Genomic DNA, 7194 nt, shown 5'->3' with positions numbered 1-7194 from the left:
CACTTCCTGTCCGCCCTCAGATCTTAAAAACTTCTGAGCCTAGAGGGCTGCAAATTGGTATGTTGATCATCCACCCTCGAATCATCAAACATACCAAATTGCAGCCGTCTAGCCTCGGTAGTTTTTATTTTATTTAAGGTTAAAGTTAGCCATAATCGTGGTTCTGGCAACGATATTGGATAGGTCACCACCGGGCCGTGTTTAAAGTTTCATGGGGCGCGGCTTATACAGCATTGTACCGAGACCACCGAAAGATAGATCTATTTTCGGTGGCCTTGATTATACGCTGTAGTGGCTGTACAGAAAACTCGATTGCGTCGAAGAAACTTCGGCGCATATTTTTCTCGTTTACTTGTTATCTTGTGATATTGTTTGCAAGGAAGGGTTAGAAAATATATAGAGATGGGAACTATAGCTGCTGATGTCGTTTTGTAATGATTTTTTTTTTTTTTTTTTTGCCTTATGAGAATCAATGTTTTACATTCTCTATCACCGACAGATTCTTTTATAATTTCCCACACCATCATTAAGGTGTGGATTTCTCTAATGAGAAGTATTTCTCCCAAGTAAGTAGATGGATTATTTTAAAATTTCTAAAAATGAATTGCCATTAAATGTACAGTGTAGCCAGTGTCCTTGTTTATTTTTGGTCGTATTTTTCTCCTACAGTAGGAAGACTCAAAACCTTTCAATTGCTATGTCGTAAAGAATTATAGTAAAATTTAAATCAAGATATTCGCCTTTGATGGTAAACAGAATATATCGTGGAGAAAAGAAACAGGTGACTTTAAACAGAATGTATTCTCGCCGCGGGTATAATTATTTTCATGACGTGCGTAATGGACGCCAGGAATTTCGAAGCTATTCTTAAAAATGCGTGAAATGCTGACGAACTGAGAAATCTGCTCAGGATTGCTTGCAGATTATACTGGTCATCTTGAAGGAAGTAATGGTAAAAGTTCTTGCAAGCCTGGTTTTCTTGTCGTGTATATTCTTGTATATACATACTAATATATATATATATATATATATATATATATATATATATATATATATATATATATATATATATATATATATATATATATATATATATATATATATATATATATATGTATATATAATCATTGATTTACAAATGTCGTTTAGTAACTACTGGAGTCGTTGGAAGGTACTGTGTCGAGAGTTCGAGACTCTTTAGTACCGATCCATTTAGCATTAAAAAAAAAAAAATTCCTCTTCGAGGATACTCCTGAAGTAGCATGAATTGGATTTTAAACGACATTTGTAGCTTAATGATTATTTATAAATCACGATGTGGTAAAAATTTCATATATATATATATATATATATATATATATATATATATATATATATATATATATATATATATATATGTATATATACTGTATATATACATGTATATATATGTGTGTTTGTGTATACATATACATACATACATACATACATATATATATATATATATGTATATGTATATGTATATATGTGTGTGTGTGTATTAAATAACTACTCTTTAAGCCTGTGAGAACGTGGCTTTGGTCTGGAAACGTAAACTCCTTTTATAACTTGTTCTAGTTTTTCTTTTAGTACTGTTTTCCTTAATAATATATATACATTTTCTATCTTTAGATAATTTTCCTTCTGTTGAAGCCCGTGCGTACAAATGCTTAACTCTTTTGGCGTTGTGTATTCGCAATCAACATAGCCCCCAGGTATACTTTACAAACGTAATTTTCTTTACATAATGCTTTAAATATTGTAATCTTAGATAAGATTAATATTCAATCGCACGTTGTCTTATAATTTTGCTTGTTGGAAAAGTTAACTTTAAGTTATTTTGCTCTGGCATTATCTGTATCGTTTCAAATATGTACATGTGTGACGGAGCTCATTTTGCAGGTGAATTTTGAAAAGGCAGTGTATTGTATGTGTAATAGTCACTTGTCCTCTTAACTTCTCGATTTCTTCACATTTTACTAGAAAGCCTTGAGTTCCGAGTGAAGAACAGATGAAGAAATCTGAGCTTTCCAGTAGTGTGATTCGACCTTGTACGTGAGTCAGTTTGTGAGTTTGAGGTCTTTTCATTCTTTTTTTCATTTCGAATTCAAGGTTTTGTAGCGACGGGCATATCCAAAGAGCGCGAAGAAATCGAATTGTCAAGAGGTCGCGGTACTTTGTACAAACACATGCATATACTATATCTGGTTAGAGTAACCGGTACTTTCTGTACATAATAAAATTCATTTGTTTATGAGAAAGATGTCAGGTGCCTTGTGCGACCGCAGAATCAACCAGTAGTGAGACCAGCTTTGATATATGGAGCAGAAACATGGCCGGTAAAGAGAGTGCAAGAGAAGAAATTGGATGCGGTAGAGATGAAAATGCTCAGGTGGATGTGTGGAGTAACAAAAACGGACAGGATCAAAAATGAAAGAATAAAAGGAACCACTAAAGTCGTAGAACTATCAAAGAAGGCCCAGGAAAGAGGACTGCAGTGGTATGACCATGTGATGAGAAGGGATGAGACTTATGTAGGGAGGAGAGCGATGCAGATGGAGGTGCCTGGCAGGAGAGCAAGAGGAAGACCAAAGCGAAGGTGGATGGATGTAGTTAGAGAAGACCTGAGAGCCAGGTGGAGGAAGATTTATTTCGGTACTTTCAGGTGTGCCATGAACAAAGTCATTTACGTAATCATCCGTCCAGCGTTCCTGCCCATTTCATATCGTAAAACTTTCATTTTCGTGTAAACAACTGAGCTATTTTCATTTCCAAAGTATGCAGTCAAATAATCTCAAAATACCACGAGAATATTAAGGATATTTATGATGTGCTAAAAGGTCATTTTAAATAACGCATATAACGGTTACCTTTGTTAACTGAGGGACATTTTTCAGTTCTGCAATGACTGGAAAATCGTGATCAGGACTGTAAACATCATTTGAACGGTAATTAAGTGAGAATAAAAAAATATAAACACCCGTCAGTTTGTATAATGTATAATGGTAATGAGACTTGGTGACTTAAAAGAAATCTACTATCCGTTTCAGGGACCGCGAGTCGTCGTTTTTCTCAAATATCTTTCAAACTAATTATTTGATCGAAATGGTACTTTGACACAGTGTACAAGACACCTCCCGCCAATTTTTGGTAATATAGTGTATTGTCAAATGGTGTCAGGTAAGACGTTTACTCTCGACTTTTAAAGGCAATGTTGCATGAGTTAGCAGGACTATTCTACGCAATCGAACGTCCGCTATCCCCCATAGACAGGAATGTGGGGGGGGGGAGATGGGGTGGCCAGGAAAGGGAGTTGAGGGAGGGATGAGGAGGGGAAGGGAGAGGGAGGGACGGGATGGGGATAAAGGGCGTTCGAATGCATAGTTTGGCGATACTTGGCAACAACACCATGTTAGTCAAGAGTAAACGCCTTAAGTAAAACCATTTGAAAATGCACTATATTACCAATTAATAGCGGGAGATGATCTTGTACACTGTGCCAAAGAGCTGTTTCGATCAAATATATAGTTTGAAAGATATTTGAGAAAAACGATGACTCGCTGTCCCTGAAATGGGTGGTAGTGGCAATATAGGAAAGAGAGGAAACACTGCTATAGCTAAATCACAGCTCGAAGTCTTTTTAAGTTCAAGTGAATCGATGGGAGAATGTTCTAATAGAGAGACATTACCGAGCCAAGTGTCTGTTTACTTAAATCTAGATTCTTGGAAAATCACTAAATGAGATAATGATTTTATTTTGTAATAGGAACAAGGTTTTGATAAACTTTTTGATGAAACAAACTTTGGAAACATTGATTTTCACTTTTACAGACCAAGCCTTGGGAAAATGCCGATTAGTAGTCAGTACCCTCGGCCCAGTATTATTATTAATTTTTTAATGACTTTATAGTCTGGTGGGTAAAATTCTGAGCATTTCGATTGTAAATACATTTATAATGAATTACTGTTAGTCATGGCTGTATTTCGTCGTGACTACTGCCAGTCATTACAAACAAAGAATGACAAATGCGACAGCTTACATTCACAAATGGATATTAATCCATAATACGAATAACTTTTAATTGATGTGTCTCAGCTGCTGAAAAATAATTAATCCCTTGCATATTCCAGTATCTAGGTAAACGCCGCGAGTGAGCTGTCACAAGAGACAGTTAAATCAGTTTTATACAAATACCACATGCACGTACGATTTGTGATTGCTTACCTTCATATAGATTGTTTCAAAGACCGACTATTTACAAATGATAAAATTAGGAAGGGATTGTGCTCTTGTATCGCTTAGCATGAGGTTCTTATCGTCTCTCAACCCTTTTAGATACATTATATAAGCAGTGCTGAAAACCAATGCTGGATGCTGTATCAAAAATATCTGTAAATGGACTGCCTTACTCAGGTGATGAGAGCTGAGCCTCTGAAGTTAACGGAGAGTTTAGGATCCTGAGGAATATGAAGAAAGGCAACGACTAAAACCTCCAGCCTTTTTGACGCATATTTGACATACCGAACATCCGTGGCGTATTGCATGGTCTTGTAACAATTTTAGCTGATTTGTTTACTTTTTTGTACCCATGATTAAAATATGTAAAGAATTATTGGAAAAAGCATGTTTTAAAAATATACAAAAAGGTACAGATGATCTTATTCTTCCCAATTTTTCACCGTTAATAAAAACTAAACATATCCATCAGGTAAGCAGTTTATTCTCTCCCTCTCTCTCTCTCTCTCTCTCTCTCTCTCTCTCTCTCATATATGAATATATATATATATATATATATATATATATATATATATATATATATATATATATATATGTATGTATAATGTATTTGTGTACATATTTATATATAAAAGTATGTACGTATATATATATATATATATATATATATATATATATATATATATATATATATATATATATATATATATATATATATATACATTCCTGTATAGAGAAACCCCTTTCATCTGTTATTGTATTTATCCAGAGGAGATTAGTCCAGACTAACTTCATGAAACAAAAATTTCCAGACTGACTACTCATTACTCGAAACAGTTCGTTGTCAAGTTACAATATCTAGATCATGGCTGATTCTTGCATAACTTGCTTATGGAATCTGTGGGCCTTTATTTGAGGCTCTGCGGATAGTCTAGCTATTGGGAGTGGATTTACTATACAGTTAACAGAGTTTTGTATCGGTCTTTAGTAGTTTTTTTTTTTTCTTAAATAGACAGAAAATGTTTGATTGGTACTTCGACAGTGTTATACGGAAAATCTTTTTTTTAACGATGGGAATCCGCTACGCGTTGTTTTCTGTGTCAAAATAAAAATTTAAATGTCTTCAAAAAATGTTTTGCGGAGCTAAACTAAAAAAAAAAAAGCCAGTTCGTTTAAATACACTAGAATTAGGGATTAACGAAAAATCTGTAGTTGTTGGTATATCACAGAAAACGGAAAATGAAAACTTTTATGACACCCTATGTTTTTTTTATTAAGTTTTAAATAAATTGTAGTGGTGAAATTATAAGAAAAACTGAAACCACTTTTATAACAATAAATAAATTTCCCCAGTTTTACCATTGTACTTTATAGAGAGAAACAAATTCTAGAGAAAGAATTATCCTTCTTTTTGTCTGTATTTTGAGAAATAATTTTTGTTAAAGTATTCAGATATCTTCTGTTGAAAACAATACGATGTAATTGGTTGCTGCTGTTGTTACAATTTTCAGGATCGTTTGTAATCTGCAAGAATGTAAAATACATGTTCAATTCGCTCTGAGTAAACTTAACAGTGATATGTATAGAACATTAGCTCTCAGACCATAAAATTCAACTTCACCTGGAACCTTGTTTTCCACTGTGCTTTGCTTTACCAACTGTGAGATCGGGCAATTTCATCAGCAAGCATGAGTACCCAGTATTACATCCTGTCCTTACTTTTCTATTTAGAAAAGTCCAGAATGATCGAGGAACAATTGTTGCCTATTTTATTTTTGCAGGATTAATATCTTTTAATGGTGGTGTTTATTCAACTGAAAACGGTCTTCTCTCCCTTTAGCTTAACTGCGTCTGCTTCAACCATGCAGTGTGCTTTTCGGTAAAAACAAACGAAAGCAATCAACATTGACCGTTGCTATAGGAGGAAAAAACTATAGAGAATTACTGCACGTATTGTTGCAGATTTAATCAGCGAACCTGTATCTACGCAGTTGTTTAGTATTGACTGACTAATACACTCCACCACCACCATGCAATGGCAGAAGCAGAGCGCAGCCCCGGCTGGCCTGAACGTCGACATAAAGATGAACTACCACCATTGATGATTTTGAGCAGAAAATTACTCCCCTCCCCTCCGGGCAAGCACGCCCGTAGGGGGGTCGCGTTGAAGAGTTTTGGGAGGGGAGAGGGGTTTACAAATCTCATGGTACCCAGCTGCTGTGCGCATTACGTCATTTTTATTCTGCACCATTATATTTTTGCTCAGAATATTAATTTAGTAAATTTAGTTGATTTCTATACATTTTTCTCAAGTGATTATGAAATGACTGTTACCCAGGGCGAATGTAATACAAATTTTCAGCGATCTGATGGATTCCAGCTCCTGAAAAGAATGTAATTTTTAACTGATAGTTTGTCAGTTAATTCGTGCTATGGATTAATGGGCGATTTTTTCCATAGGATGTGACTAGAGGTCCTTAAAATAATCTGAAAAATACCCGAGTGCAATGTATCAACCGCTGCTGACTTGGGATTTGTAAGAGCAATAGATGTAGTAGTGACATCCTCCGTCTGTTTATTTCTTTTAAAGTTATGTGGGGTCCTTCATAAGTACAGTACCTGTTCACTTGCATTTCGTACGTCCTTGAATATATGAGAGAACTCACACTTCACGATACAAGATAACATAAAAGACAGGTAAGGAAGGCAAAAGCTTTATATCAAGTTACGGAAAATGCAGTGAAACGAAGAGTTGTTAAAAGATCAAAGTTGGAGGATAATTGGCTTTTTAATGGGAAGTGATTCTGTAATGAAGTGAATACAGAGCAACAAAATTGGTTCTCTCATGAGGGAGGCAGACAAAACTCTGCTGCTTGAGGAGATTAAGGATCACGATGAATCGCAGTGAAAAGGAATTGGAAATCCCGGCCATTAAAGGG

The sequence above is a fragment of the Macrobrachium rosenbergii genome, chromosome 19 (genome assembly GCF_040412425.1).
Source record: "Macrobrachium rosenbergii isolate ZJJX-2024 chromosome 19, ASM4041242v1, whole genome shotgun sequence".
Lineage (NCBI taxonomy): Eukaryota > Metazoa > Arthropoda > Malacostraca > Decapoda > Palaemonidae > Macrobrachium > Macrobrachium rosenbergii.
Note: the sequence above shows the minus strand (reverse complement) of the source record.